The 16,884-nt window shown below is 35.4% G+C and overlaps 1 protein-coding gene across 3 annotated transcripts in view; it reads left to right on the plus strand.

Annotated features, from left to right (window-relative positions):
- The window catches only part of LOC110440335 (protocadherin gamma-B1-like), an 85,111-nt gene that overhangs the window by 31,486 nt on the left and 36,741 nt on the right, over positions 1 to 16,884 (plus strand). Inside the window, exons 1-2 of one of the 3 annotated variants that reach the window (XM_021483334.1) lie at positions 8,954 to 9,064; positions 11,387 to 11,697. The gene's annotated coding sequence lies outside the window, so the exon portion shown is untranslated. Of the gene's footprint in view, positions 1 to 8,953; positions 9,065 to 11,212; positions 11,296 to 11,386; positions 11,698 to 16,884 lie in introns of those variants that run through there. The other 2 variants (XM_021483336.1, XM_021483335.1) reach the window with 2 other exon arrangements.

The raw sequence follows: 16,884 nt of genomic DNA on the forward strand, positions 1-16,884 counted from the left end.
CTAAACTACAGCTCTCACAGCCCTCACATCTCACAACTAATCTACAGCTCTCACAGCCTTCACATCTCACAACTAAACTACAGCTCTCCCAGCTCTCACAACTTTCTAACAACTAAACTACAGCTCTCCCAGCCATCACATTTCACAACTAAACTACAGCTCTCCCAGCCCTCACATCTAACAACTAAACTACAGCTCTCCCAGCCCTCACATATCGCAACTAAACTACAGCTCTCCAGACCTCACATTTCACAACTAAACTACAGCTCTCCCAGCCCTCAACTAAACTACGTACAGTACTCCTAGCCCTCAAAACTAAACTACAGCTCTCACAGCCCTCGCATCTCACAACTAATCTACAGCTCTCACAGCCTTCACATCTCACAACTAAACTACAGCTCTCCCAGCTCTCACAATTTTCTAACAGCTAAACTACAGCTCTCCCAGCCATCACATTTCACAACTAAACTACAGCTCTCACAGCCCTCGCATCTCAAAACTAATCTACAGCTCTCACAGCCTTCACATCTCACAGCTAAACTACAGCTCTCCAGACCTCACATTTCACAACTAAACTACAGTTCTCCCAGTCCTCATATCTCACAACTAATCGACAGCTCTCACAGCCCTCACATCTCACAACTAAACTACAGCTTTCCCAGTCCTCATATCTCACAACTAATCTATAGCTCTCACAGCCCTCGCATCTCACAACTAAACTACAGCTTTCCAAGCCCTCACATCTCACAACTAAACTACAGTCCTCCCAGCCCTCACATTTCACAACTAAACTACAGTCCTCCCAGCCCTCACATTTCACAACTAAACTACAGTTCTCCCAGTCCTCATATCTCACAACTAATCTACAGCTCTCACAGCCCTCACATCTCACAACTAATCTACAGCTTTCCCAGTCCTCATATCTCACAACTAATCTACAGCTCTCACAGCCATCACATCTCACAACTAAACTACAGCTTTCCCAGTCCTCATATCTCACAACTAATCTACAGCTCTCACAGCCCTCGCATCTCACAACTAAACTACAGCTTTCCAAGCCCTCACATCTCACAACTAAACAACAGCCCTCGATCCTAGCACTCACATCTAAACAAGAAGCCCTCTCAGCCCTCACAACTAGACAACAACACTTTAAGCCCTCATCTAGTAACTGCTGCGACATTAGCAGAGCTTGAGCTGTTCTGCTGTCTTTCATGATCGATGCATTACAACGTCAAACTAACCTTATACTTGCTGAACACCATGTATCCCTTTAACTATTGATGTGGACCCCACAAGTTTGAGTAAGTGGGGTTTAACTGTAGTTTAAAGGCTATTAGAAAGCCACCAGATTCAAGTTATGAGAACATTTTCTAAATAAAGTGATTCCTGTCCTTAACATTTTCTGTAATACTTTCCTATGGGAAAATGATGTGAAGGATTCTGTCCTGAAGTTTCAGAATACTTGTAAAACACTGGCCACATAGGTGAATTAAAGGTAAGTTAAAGGTAAACGCTGTTAACACAATGATGTTTTATATGGAGAATTGAAATAAATGTAAGACATTAAATGCTCTGTTTCGTAAATAAATTTTGGAAAAAGAATCCAAGGTTAATGTCTGAATCTCTCTAATTCTAACACTGAAGGACTCTTTTACAAGTTTGATGTCTAATTCCGATATCTTAATATTTGTTTCAAATTGTTCCTAAGTGAATAATACACTTCTAGTGCAATTCTTGGCTGTGATGTGTTTACCAACCTGTTTTACCTATATAAGGAAAAGAGAACTCACGAGGGCTATTATTCTGAAAATATCACCATCGCAACATAATTTCTTTATGCAGCGTTACCTGTTGAGGGCCGTTTCATACGAAATTTCTCACACATTTTGTTCGCATTTCGTTCACTGTTACAATTCATATTTTTCAGCAGGAAAGTGAGGAAGAAAAAAAATCAATCACTCCTCGATGGTGCAGACAGAGAAATCTCAACCCTTGGGACAAGATTTTTGAAGTTTATAGCGCTTAGTACAGCCTCGTGTTAAACTTTATAAATATTACCCTCGAGCGGAGATTTCTATGTTTACATCACAATGGAGAGCTAAACTCCTAACAAACACTGGGGTTGGAATCCTTGAATATATCCACAACGTTGTAAATTTATGAAAAAGAAAAACAGTTTTTTAGCTATGAACTGAACTGCAGTTGTTTAGAATGATTCACATGCCAGAAATGTTGTTTCTTGTCCTCAATCTGAACTGTTTTTAAAATTACATTGTATAAAAATTTGAAAAATAAGTAAAATATACGATAATTTCAAAGCTGATTAAAGAAATATATATTGACCCCTCTTCACAATGAACTTTCTAGTTTTAAATGTACCTAAGGGATATAACTGTAATAATTCTGGTTGAGTCTAAGGTGTAGAGGGTGTATAATATACTGAGCCAGAAATCTGTCATTTAAGGATCTCTGTCCCACTGCACTGTGGTTTTTCCTATATGCAGTAACCTCCCCTTAATTTCCATTAGGATATAACTGTAGGGCCAGGACACTTCGGTCGACCAGGTAACTTGATTGGCTAGAGGGATGGATCAGGGGTGTGGAGTCTAAGGCTCCAATCCAAGGCCACGCCCTGCAGTGTTTTATAACACTAACAGAATATATTGTTAATTATAATTTCTATATTTCATCTTTATCATTTTCTATAAAAGTCCTGCAAGGTATGGTTTTCTATTCAGAAATGATATATTTAAACCGTACTAGGAGAGCCGACTAGTTTTGTCAGAAAAAAACAGTTTCCGATAACTTAACGACAGTTTTTGGCAGTGGTAAGGGGCATCCTTCATGTTATCAAGTCACATGACTATATATACACATTGATTACATCCTTGTCATAGTTTTTTGCATGTTGCGGTAATAATAGCCACTGAGGTCATAACCAAGAAGACAGACATGACGTTAGGACATTGGGACATGAGTTGATGACAGTACAAATGACGTCAGGACATTGTGACATGAGTTGATGACAATACAAATGACGTCAGGACATTGTGACATGATCTTGAGTTGATGACAATACACATGACATCAGGGATGGACATTTAAACATTGGTAATAGAAACATCATTGCTGTACGAATATCTGCACAAGTCATGATTGTGACAAAAAAAAAGATTTCATATTTGCTCATTTCTACTTTATACAAGCTTTAATTTATTCACCCCTGAACTTTCATAATGAACTATTCCAAACTTTGAATTGGAAGAGTTCAAATGTGTCTTCAGGGGTGAATGAGTAAAGAAACTCCTCTTATGCTTTAGATAAGCTCAAGAGCCAGATTAAAATGAGAATGTTTCGACTCTTTTCAGAAAATTTCATATGACATGGAAACAAATTCAACATTTTATATATCTGAAGTGAGAAATATCTACTTTTATGAAAAGGAACAGGTTATTTCAATTTTGATCTGTCTTTATTATTTTGGGAAGAAATTCACTTTTAAGTTTTCATTTAAGAAGTAATATTTCACATTACAATGAAATTCAATACAAGTCTTTCAACTGAAAGGATTCATGCTTAAAGCTAAGATATTGGATAAAAATAATGAATTTGGATGGAAAATTCATGTGTCCCTTTTTGTTCAGAGTGATTTTCATATTTGATGAAATAAGGGTAAGTGTTATCAGGCAGATTTTGATTATTACAATTGCGTTAGGTGGCAGACGAAGTTTTATTTTCATTAATGATGTTTTATTCCTCTCGTCATTAATGATGTTTTACTGTCTCATAAAAAACGGAGATACCATGGTGTTCCTGACATCACACATTTCATTAGTAGTATTTCTATCAAGAGAACAATCAAGAGGTAATCTATTTATAGGTTGATGTAGATAGATAAACGGTGATTTATTTGAGATAGTTTTAATGAGAATTACAGTTAAAAATAGAATGGAAATGAACGGAACGAGCAATAAAATAAAAAATAAAAAATAAAAATGTAGTGATGAAAATCAAGATCGACAGGAAATCTGCAGGGAGACATATAAGATATTCGTATTGATGAGAAATCTTTGGTGTGAATACTCAATGAAGGTCTTGATCCTGGTTTAAGATGATGTACTTTAGCTTTCCCAAGCACACTGCAGCAATTATACAACCCCAACACAAATAAACACTGGCTCTCCACAACCAGGTTTGTTTAGAGTATAACCCCAGCTCAGTTATCCCCAGGCCCCTCTCACCAACGTGTGTTAACAATATTTTATTTTTAATCCCCACAAATCTATTCCTGAGAATTCTTTGAGAAGGCCCTCATTACAAATTGTACATTTAAATTTTTGTTTACTTCATAATTTCCTCAGAAGATATGAGAGCGTTTTCCGGATTCCTGTGTAAAGCTAGCCCTGTTTGATCTGGGTGTAGAAGATCACACAGGAATCTTCCAGCCATTTCTCATTTAGAGATAGGCTTAGAAGACCATAGAAAATAAATTAATTCCATAATTATGTTCATCATTTATTGAAACGAAAAACATGTTTCTGAATTATCTCCCCATGTGCGGGACTACTGATCAGCTTTGTGTAATGTTCGGGGAGTTTCACTTTTATGATAGAATGTTCTTTTGGGCCGCGATTCTTTAAAAGCTTTATCAACATCACAGAAATTACCGATCCACAATGCACGAAAGCATGTTGAAATCTGTAGAAATCTGTAGTCCTGGTGTGGTTTTTAAGTCAGTTTAATTACCAAACGGATTCTAGAATTCACTTTAATTACCAGTGAAATTCAACTTGCTGAAACAATTCCGTGGTTCATACAGTTTTGTAAATGTTTGCTGTACTACTATAAGTTCCAACAGTTTTTATGACCAGACAAAGACGGAATCACTGCAGGTCTTGATGGAGGTATTGTTTTGCTTCCACGCCATTGTTCCAGATATAACTGCAGTGCTGATGTGTTTTAAGGTTTTCCGTGGGTGATCGCTTAATGATAACAGGAGTGCTTATAGGAAAAGTAATGTTTATACCATATACTGTAACATCATTTCCGATCAATGTTTCTCCAGGACTAATTCTGTACCATCAAAACGGTAATTCCTTGTACTGGCATCCCCTATAGTAATCCACACCGCCCTGATTCTTACTACCATTCCGTTACACTTTGTCTTTTTTTCCCGAGAATATGCCATAATGGCTTAAAACATGTAAGAAATTGTTTTAGGTGTACATTACATCCGCTGCATGAATCCATTTGTAGAATTTTACTGGCAAAATGGGATAACTACACGAATGGTATAAGTAGGATATTATTAAAGGCGGGATATGTTTCAATTATATACTGCAGTGTATAAAACCACAGTCGTTTCGTAGTCTCGCAGATAGTATATCTGTTTAAGTAGGCAAGATCAGAGAGTCGGGGAGCAAGTCAAACATAGACGGACCACCGAGGACACAATAACGATCAGCAATACATATACAATACAAATCTGTTGATTTCCATGACTTATCTTCAGTTCTGTCTCATTCAATAGGATTTTCAAGGTAGCAACATGATTACACTCTCAAATGTGTGGAGATATACTAGATAATGGGTGTTTTCTACCTGGATTTACCCTGTATGGGTTGGTAGGGTATCACCTTTAAGATTTGACCACATTTAGATAACGGGTTGGAGAGTATAGGGGTGTGTTAGAGTGTACAGTGCATGTGTGGGTGGGGAGTGGGAGGTGGGGGGGATGGGGGAGGTAATCGTAAGTGTCGGTAATATCCCTGTGGGTTAGGGATCACAACAGATGTAACAGCCAAAGATTAGACATGATTATGGGGTTCTGTTGTCGTGTATTGATATGTTGACATGTTTTTCTGGTTGAATCGCTATCACTAAGACCATTAAGGGATTGCCTTACCATACACAGTAGCCAGTTATGGAGTCAAACCTTGTTTTCCGTCCAGTCGACATCTAGCCCTCAATTCACATTTTATATTTGATCAGTTAAATATTACCTCTTAAATTACCTGACCATTCAGCTAGTATCTGATGTAGCCAGGGACATCACAAGTGCAGAGAGATATACACCTAATTCTAACTGTCTAGAGAAATATATATCTGACGTAGCCAGGGACATCACAAGTATTAGCACAGATATACCTAATTCTGACTGTCAAGAGAAAATCTCTGTTGTAGCCAGGAACCATGTGATATACACCTAATTCCCACTATAGGAGTAAATCTGGCCTTTTGAGCTCGGAGATTGGTGGTGATGTAAATACTGGATTATCTTTAAGTACATACATGTACCTCGTCCCAGGGCCATTGAGCTATATGATAACCCAATAATTAGGCGTCTCTATTAGCTCCTGGTGGGAAGTATCTGAACCAGGGACAAGAGAAAGAGGGAGTTACTTGTAATTTAGTTGTGCAGCAATATTTTAGTTAAAATTCAGAAACCAAATGCTTACTGCAGAAAGATCAAATTATGATATTCGGGGTTTGTAAGATGTATATAGTACTTCTCTTTAAGTGTCGAGATTCATCCAACTGATATTTATAAGGAAGAAGAAGTTTGCACAGATGAATTTTTAATTGACGTCATCTTCACAATCACCGGGAATTTATAAAAACATACAGGAAGTGACATCATCCACTGATAAAATTGATGAAAACACAGGTAGGAATACAGGTGTTCAGTTCCTGGTCAGATCTGAGTTTAAAACTTAAAAATAACCTGCACCTAGCATATATAACACTTATATATATCATGTTTGAATTATTTGATTATGTGTAGTTCATATGTTCTATTAGAATTGCTAAAAGCATTGCTTTCCTGTCTAAACTTTATCCTCTATTATAATAGTTCATCTACTATTTTGTCTGCTGTTACAGCTAAATTAAAGTATGTCCGCCTTTTAATCTTTACAGTTTATGAAAGGACTTATTTTCTGTCCATTGCCATTTCACAATTTGGGGATATTGCTTTCAGTGCGTTACATCCATTTCAAATCGATTTCTCCACAATAAATCTCCTAAATATGACAGATTTCGGCCAAACTGGGACAACAGATTATACAAACAATAAATTGCGGATAACTTTGAAGATGGATGCAGTTATTGTAGCCGATTCCCCTTTCCATTTATCCCTAAATCTGATTCAGTGTCAAATTCCGATTTGCTTTCTGGAATGTTTTAATTAGCTGGCATGATTTTTAAACTTTGTATTTCACATCATAAAGGGTTGATTTCAAACTCAGCATCATATGGTTTAGCCACCCCACCCCCAACCTCCATCGCCAGAGTTTGATAAAAAAAAATCTCCATTTTCATTTATCATTTTTATCTGCATTTAGGAGTCCACTGTCGGGTTCAGATTTTTTTATTTTAATTTAATTTGAGAACACGAACAGCACACAGGTTACAATATTTGAAAAATCCTGGATCATGGTCTGATGTTTATCAATTTCTCTTTGTTTTGAAATCTTTAGTTTCATATCTACAATGATATAAAATTTGTTATTCCTTCATACAATGGAACCTGTCTTATCTGACACCATGTGGGATACCACATATTGGTTGGATTAGACAGGATGTTTGAATAAAAAAGTTCTCTTTGGTAGTTCTCATAAGATATTGGATTTCAACATGATGTTTAATTGGATAGGGTGTCAGACTATTTAGGGGTAAAAAAAGACAGGTTTTGATGAATTTCAAATTAGTTTTTATTTCCTGGTGCAGTACGTGTCCCCAAAGGAAAGAAACCTGCTAAGCTATGATCTTCTTCGAAGACAAGTCCGACACAGCAAGGGGGAAGTAGCGTTTAATCATCATTTTGAAATCGAAAGAAGAAGACCATGCAAACATATGTCCTCAAAATGCGATTGGAACACTTCAATTTTAAAAACGGTTGTAAATCTGGACCCATGCTGTCACTATCTTTCCATTTTTGCTCTCATCTTGAAGCTCTTTTCTCTCCTGCCATTGTTCTCCTATATCAAAATGCTGCTATCACCCAGATCAGGCAAAGCTTTTCACACAATGTGCCTGCATTATCGGTGTCTAAAACAGCTCAAGTTAATAGACGAAAATCCATTATTCCAAAGTAACGTGTTATATTACTGAAGTTAAACAGATTAAACGCTCAACATAAATTTATCAGTGTTTCCAAATCTTCAGATTTTTCAAATATCAGATAAATTGGTAAACCTCCAGTTTTATATTTTAAGAGTCTCCTCTGGTCTGTTTGAGTATTACTGCTGATAAGGAAATAATCATGGGATCTGTCAGGGCTCCCTTGTTACTTTGGGAGACAAATCTGTCCCTGTCCACGGGCTTGTGTGATTATTAAAAGGTGTCATGTGATGGGTTACCGACTCCTTTTAATGTGCACATCCCGTTAACATCGAGATCGGTGATAGATTGTCGAGACCCTCCGTAAACAATAGAAGCACCGCTACTCGGGATAAGTGTGAACATTTTTGTGCTCTGACAGGGGTTCCATTTCAGTTAGTCATCTTGAAATCAGAATCTGTTTCTGTTGTCAAAAAGGAAAAAAAAATATTCGCAAGCTCTATAACGGTTTGTAAAGTTTATTGGTCTTTTGTGATGAGAAAATTGCTGTTTTTCGTGATGTTCTCCGATTTCTTTTGTTTCGCTCGATGTTTGTAAGACAACACGCTGGATCATTGTAGATTGTCACCGATATTGATTGTAGCCGTTTTATCCAGTTCATCACGGCATACAAACTGTAACGGGGTTTGTGGTTACGCTTCCTGGATTTATCAGATCTACCCAGACTATACACCCGGGGTGTCAGTAGAGGTGCTACCTTGGGTGACATACCAGTACACAGACTAAGGACAGACCGTTCAGGTGTGACGATTAATTCGGGGCGATAACACTTCCTTTGTTTGTGAATTTGAGACAAACCGTATGATCTGTTGGTGTTTAGGACTGTTTGACTATTCAGTGTTTACCGAGGTTTAGAGTTAAGTGTTGTGATGAAGAAACAAGAAGCGTACACCCAGGAGGAGTGCTAGTTTAAGTGGATATTTTTACCTCATTTTTGTAGGTAAGAGACAAAATATGTAATCTGTAAAGTCAGACTCTTCATATTTCACAGGAGTTCTTTAAATTTGATGACAAAACTTTTTGGACAAGGGAAATGAATCTCGCTCTGTCAGCCAATGTCTATAACACTGATATGTTAGTAATAATTAAAGTAACAAAATATAATACAAAACTATCATTAGTATTTATAAATAAATAAAAAATAAAAAATCTTCAATAAAGGCATTTCTTTATAAAATTATTTCAAATCTTCTCTAAAAAGATGACCTAATAAGTTCTTAGCGGAAATCAAGTTTGAAATCTCTTAATTAAAGTGCTAGATGAAAAATATTTCATAATATATAAATGTGATATGACTTGAAATGGTAAATTAATAATATAATCTGACAGTTGCATTTGTAGATTTATTGTATTTGTATGAAGTATTGATTATTTCATTTGTGTTTTGTGTATTGATAATATGATATGTTACAGATGTTTATAGGCCTAACGCTAAATGATTTCTCAACAACGCTAACGCTAAATAATTTCTCTCGAAAAACAGTTTATAGTATGTTAAGCCCGTATGATATGATGATTTTCTTTCTCACAGACAGTAACCATTAATGGAAGCTTATAGCTGCTCAAAGTAGCTAATCATGTTGCTTTAATTGAATTGCCTTGAATTTTGGCATTATAAAGGGGTCTGGCAATAAATGGATGGAAATGTATAAAGGTATTCTTAAGAAAAAAAGGGACCTTGAATACTGTTGGCAGTACAGTGCATGAGGTGGCATATGGAACAAGGGGCATTATATTGAGGTTTCACTGGACATATCAACTGTATCCTATTGGTAGGATAATAGGTTAGCTAGGCATAATAATATAAGTCGTCTTCTTTCTTAAATGTTATTGCTCTACATACTCAGCATAGAGAAGCATTACATACATATGTGATAGATTTCTTGTACCTACAGTAGAATATTAGTACCAGATTAACAGTACTGTGTTACCAGGTTTTCTTTACGGACACATTATCTACATGTATACTGTATTAATTTAGTTAACTCATTCACCCCTACATATTTAAACTGGACTTGCCCAGTCTCTGTTTTGGTAAGGTTCACATGTGACTTTAGGGGGTAAATTAATGGGTTAAGGGGTATGTATGCTTGTTGTATTTCTCGTATGTATACAGTTACATCTTGAATAATATGTGTGATTTAACATCTCTTGTATATGATTCAATTATACATAAGGGTGAGAGAAAATAATTTTGAGAATTAGTGATCAAATTTAGTAAATACGCTGTCTTACATGTAAATGATATAATGATTTGTTATAAAATTAATGTCTTATTGTACTGTATTTGAGTAGAAATATCATCTGAGATTATTTAAGATATTTTACCTGGGAGTATATATATATATATAGAAATGATGTTAGGAATTGAGATGTTTTTTCCTGAAAGCTGAAATGATGTTAAGATTTGACGTATCTTAATACCTGGAATAAGAAATGATTTCAGAGATTTGAGATATTTTACCTGGAAGTAGAAACGATATTGAGATTTAAGATGTTTTGACTTGAAATAAAACTGATGCTGAAAATTTGAGAGATTTTACCTTGAAGTAGAAATGGTATGAGAGTTTTAAGATGCTTATAAACCTAAAAGTGTAGATCTAGACCAGATGTCTAAATGTTTTACCTGTTAGTAAAAAAGTAAATTAGGTTTGTCAAACAGATTCTTGTGTAAGTAGGTTGTACGGATGAGAGATCCTCTATCGACAGGCGACTGAAGACAGCGCCCCCTGGTGTGTAACATTGTTGGATGTTTGTAACCTAAACAGCGGTCAGTGGGGAGAAAGACTAATGGACTGACCGTATAAACAAGCAAATAACATGTAACATCATTGCGTAGATTATCTGTAATGTAACACTAACTTCCACTATGGGTTTAGTCGGTGGGTTACATCACGATGGCGAGGATACCGCACTCATCGTATAGTCTAGCAATTACATACATTTACTGGGGGATATAGATATATTAGGATATCGGGAGGGTCACAGTCCACCGACTCCAATTTCCAACATCAAGCTTCAAAACATTTAGACCTACAATTGCATGTTCACAATAATTCTTTAAAACCCTCAGATCTTAACATCGGGAAAAGTCCTTGAAGTCATATGCAGCTTGTAACTTGGGAATTTGAAGACAGATTCTTTGAAGTTCAGTGTATCATGAAAACCAAGGTTAAGCGCAGAACTTCATTTCCAGTTATTCGAGTGTATGAGATGTATCATCGTATGACACATGGCGCTATATGATTGTTCCATGTTACAGGGCCGAGGGCTAGCCATATTATTGATGGAGGTATACCTACGAGGGTAGAGATCAGACATCCAGCTCCAGACAGTCTGGACCTATCATCAAACAGATTGGACATAACTGGACAATTCCACCAGGTCACTCACCGTCCTGGGAAGACCTACATATATATATAAAAATCTGGATCTACAATATTACGTCTCCCTATACGGAAAAAACCAACGCAATTTTGATTTGGCATAATAGCTCTTCATACAGACCAATATTGGAGTATTTCCTGAGGAGACAACTTCGCCGGAACTTTCGGTGCCAATTTTCCTGTTGTTGTAAGTTGAGTTTTGTGTATCTTTCAATGTCATTATACATCATATGAGATTCTTGAGAAAACTGATCTTTACGAAAACGTCATATAAAATCTTATTTGTACAAGCGAATGTTAATCGAGGAAAAACTCCATGATAGTAATTTTTATAAAGAATTCTCTTTGTATTTGTACAACAACTTTACTGTTATTGAAAATTCATTTTAACTTGGACGGTTTTCTAGTTAAACCCTTATAGACAAGTTCTAAAAATATTTGTGTGTTTAAAATGACTTGCTTAAAAATGTTCAGCCCGTTATTTCTTAAAGTAGAATAAATGGTACGACAAAAGTCACAGAAAGACAATATATGTGGGAGATAAACCTTTATTACGAGACAGTTACATTTAGACGTAAAAGATCATGACATCCTGACTTTCAACAATGTTTTTATTTTATTATGTCTCTATGGAGCTTCTTATCGGCGTATAAGTGAAACTTAAAGTTTCAGTTTATTGGAGAGGGTCGAACAAAATTCTGTTTTAAAAGGAAAACCCACCATATGTTTGAGCTTCATAATTGGTATTGACTCAACATGCCCTCTGAGGTTTGAGACCTGTGAAATTGTTATCTAACAAAACTCTACCGCAAAGCAAACCGGGAAAATATGTATTTCAGTTCAGAAAGTACAAACAGCTATTATCTTAGACAAATGTGTGTTTCGCAGGAAAACATCCAATCTATTGACCAAGGGTTCTAATTATTGTCAGTCTGTGACCCAGAAACAACTCTGAAGAGTCTGTTACCTTGCTAGAAACATTCCTCTTTCTTAATAATATAGTAACATATATAGTAACAATCCAAAGTCTGTTACTTTAAGTAACATTTCTTAGTCTGTTACATTGTTCCTATAGTAACAATTATCAGACAGTAACCTATGGTAACAGTTCAGTCTGTCACCTATAGTAACAATTCTCAGTCAGTTACTTATAGTAACAATTCTCAGTCAGTTACTTATAGTAACAATTCTCATTGTGTTACCTAAAGTAACAATTCTCAGTGTGCTACCTATAGTAACAATTCTTAGTCTGTAACTTAAAGTAATAATTCTTCTCAGTTTATAGTTTATAGAAACAATATTTTCGATTCCTGTAGTAACATTTCCCAGTCTTTAACCTATATAGTAACAATCCAAAGTCTGTTACCTATAGTAACAATTTTCAGTCAGTAATCTGTAGTAACAATTCAGTCTGTCACCTATAGTAACAATTATCAGTGTGTTACCTATAGTAACAATTCTCAGTGTGTTACCTACATTATGTGTATAGTAACAGTTCTTATTGTGTTACCTAAAGTAACAATTCTCAGTGTGTTACCTATAGTAACAATTCTCATCAGTGTGCTACCTATAGTAAGAATAATAGTCTGTAACTTATAGTAACAATCCTGTCTAACATAATTATATACTAGTTATAATTCTCAGTGTGTTTCCTTTAGCAATAATACTAATAGTCTGTTATCTATCAAAACTATACTTAGTATGTAACCTATACTAAAAATACTTAGTATGTAACTAATATAGTAACAATTCTCAGTCTGTAACTTACAGTAACATGTACAATTCTCATTGTGTTACCTATAGTAACAGTTCTCATTGTGTTACCTATAGTAACAGTTCTTTTAAGTAACACTTCTGTCTGTAACTTAGTAACAGCAAGTTCTCTGACACAGTCAGTTACCTTCATCATCTGTACCAATAGAAATGCTTATCAGACTCGCGCTCACGATTCAGTTGTGGCATTAGGCCTTCATTAGCATTAAGGAGACAAAAAGTCAGACGTTTTAATTACATTTAATAGTTTACAAAAATAGCATCATTAACACAATTACAGTCCGTTGACAATTGTTTCGAATCCCAGAATTGTGCCAGCTCTGCCTTCAACTCGGATACTACACAGAAAATACTGTTCCAGATTCTGAGTTACCGTAGTGTATTTAAATGTTATCGATCATGCCTCCTGGATAAAACAGATCCCCGGGTAGATAGTGATTCTACCGTGTCCTGATCAGGGTCCAAACCAAATTTAGATCACTCTTACCACATCCCCTTGGGAGTCCCTTACCAACATTCAGCTTCTGATAATACAGTCAAATCTGATTTCGTCAAAGTCACTGGGACCATGGATGTAGTTCCATATCTCCGAATTCAAATACCTGACAATACACTCCTGTGAGATCAGTAATCAACTTCTGTGATAAATGTGAATATTCAAACTGCATCTGGATTTATCACAACAAGGTTTTTTCCTTGAGAGCAATTATCTAAGTTCTGCTACCTTACTGCTATATATTTGCACAGTAAAATCATGTTTTACTGCCACCATTGGTTCAATCACATATTGGCAATATAAAAAGTTTGGCAATATATCAAGGGGAGCATATATAAACGCATCTTTTAAATATAAAATGTTAGCAGTAAGTTTACAAGGTGGCAAATGAAACTTAAGGGGTCTTATATCGAGGCTTTAATGTATCTCCTTTCATTGAAGAGTTCCACTACAAGATGAATGGTATTTTTTGACTCGGCTAATTGGTTGATGATGCACTTCAATAATACTTAAGTTTGTATGTATTGATAACGATCTGATAAATTTGATAGCTAATTTTCAAAAATCAAAAAAGAGATATCAAACTCACAAGGTCTTCAGTATATCGAGTTAAAACAATTCATTTCCCAATAGTTGTTTAATAGTTCAGTAGTTAATATTATAATCTTTCAGTGCTCATTACAAACTTTTCTTTCTTAAGAGTCGATCAAACTTTGTAAGAATGTTTGCTATAACCACAACGCATAAAAAGGAATACAAGTCAAATAACGTTGTAATATGTTTTAAATTTAGAACCATGAATTCTGATGCTAATTAAACTCTTTAGCATTTACCAGTAATCATGACTTTGTTGTGTAAAGCCTTGTCAACCTATGCACATTAATCATAGTAAATTTTGAATCAAAGAAATTTCCACAAGAATTAAAACTGAAAACAAAAATGTATGTATCTGAGAATTCAAAATACCCCCTGAGTAATCATTTTCAGAAGATGTACACAGAAAAAATTGTATTTCTGCATGGAAATTTAAACAAAGTTGAATTACAGTACATTAAGCTAATGAAACTTTATACAACTTAATCCTGAATTTCTACTTAAATATTACGAGCTTCCGAAAGGTGAAAAGTTCATTTTTGATGCAGGATTTTAGTATCCACAAAATGACGCATGTCAAATTAAAAGGTAGGCTGATTCATATTACAGCTTATAATAGTTTAGTACTGAAAATTCGAAAAATTAAACTTTCAACATTTACAAAAAGATCATTAAGTTTCAAGTTAAATGCAAAATATCGATACAAATTGGATTTGGAAACTATAAAAGCTCTGAGCTATGACTTTCCTGGGACCCTTCAAGGTCATCGTGACATTTCTGATAATACGGAAAATCTTTAAACCTCCGTTATTGGTTTTTGTGTAAATGTTTATTTTGCTCAAATGAGAATTTCAATCTTTTTTATTAGCCAGGCCATAACACAAAGCACAAAAACAAAACAACACATTCTGAGGGTCAACCGAGAGAAACATTTATAACTATGTTTTATATTTCTTATATTTAAGCAAAATCATAAATATTATGGCCTCCTTCCTGTGGAGAATTGTTAATTTTAAGTGCCACATTATATTTTGGCCTCATAATAAGAATATCTATAAATATGCGGCATGCATTGTGGATACAAATTTGTTGAGGGGGTTGTTTGTTTGTTTGTGGGGCGGTGGTGGTGGTTTGTTTTTGTTGTTGTGTCTGTTATATGAACATAAAAGCATCCAAATCAATCAAGGCTAACTTTATGGTGTGAAGGGCCCCGGGTTGGAACAATTTCCAAACTAGACCTGGAACACATTAGTGATGGGTTATTTGGTTATTTCAGCAACATTTTTACTTAAATGAATCATGCAATTTGTCGAGTGAATTTCCCCCACAGTGTTTTGCTATTTTATAAAAAGTAATTGTGCAATTTGCTGCACAGTGCATTTTTATCTTTTACAAATTCATAAAGAATTCACAAGTTTTTGGACCTGATAGAAATATGTTCTAGAAATATTCTTACTGGAACTGGAAGCATTCTTCTGAAAAATCAATGCTAGAATGGCAGTAACATTAGAAATTGAATCTCTTCAGAAACATTAATCATGAAACGATTGTGAGATGGTCACACATCAGCAGTGAATACATGTAGGATTGTATTTTCAGGACGTCATTGGAAAGTTTATGAGTCTCAAGTCAGAAACTGAACACTCCCTGACATTTGTTTACAGTCTGAAACTGAGCCCTCCCTGTCACATCTTTTCGGTTCACGTTACTCTTTATCAGTAAAATGTCCCAAAAAAATTGTCAGTATTGATTGATTAATAGGAAAAAAGTATTATGCTGGTTTTTTTCTCTAAAATTTCTTTATGATTCTGAAGTTTATTCTTCAAGCATCTAAAGCCCATGGCAATCTAATTAAAATGAAAGCCAGTTATCCCCAAAATTTAACCATATTTTGTGATAACATTGTTGCCTGGTTGAATCATTTGAGCGAAAAAGTAAATTAATGGTTACGTTAATGCTCAAATGATGGGTATCCCAATCAGGGTGATCCAATTTAATGCCATATAGAATTTGACATTACTAACAATAATAAAACTAGCATAATGTAGTTGTAATGATAAACCTCGACGACTGTCGCTTCTCAATTTCTACACACGACATTTGGCCGGTACCCATCAAATAAAAAAGCTCCCATCATTGAAAAATATTTGCACAACATTTCAGGCAATGCGAATGATTCCCATATTGATGTTATGTAAATGTGCTACTTCGCCCAGGAGCTCGAACTGAAGGAGCATTTCAACACGAGCTGGGCCGCTGGGGGAGTTTGAGAAATAGAGAATTGAATTAGAAATGTCCTGGGGAGTTTATTAGGAATTTATAGGTCGGCCTTCACACAATTATATAGATTAAATCTAAGCATGTTCACAGAATTGAATATCCAACACTTATTATTGTCTTATATCGGATTTCTGGAACAATCTTACATTCGTAATTGATTAACGTTTTGATCGACTTTCATCTTCATTCCCAAGCACCCATTTTAATTTAGAATCGAGATGTCCAAACTAA

This window comes from Mizuhopecten yessoensis, unplaced genomic scaffold, assembly GCF_002113885.1.
Source record: "Mizuhopecten yessoensis strain PY_sf001 unplaced genomic scaffold, ASM211388v2 scaffold11179, whole genome shotgun sequence".
Lineage (NCBI taxonomy): Eukaryota > Metazoa > Mollusca > Bivalvia > Pectinida > Pectinidae > Mizuhopecten > Mizuhopecten yessoensis.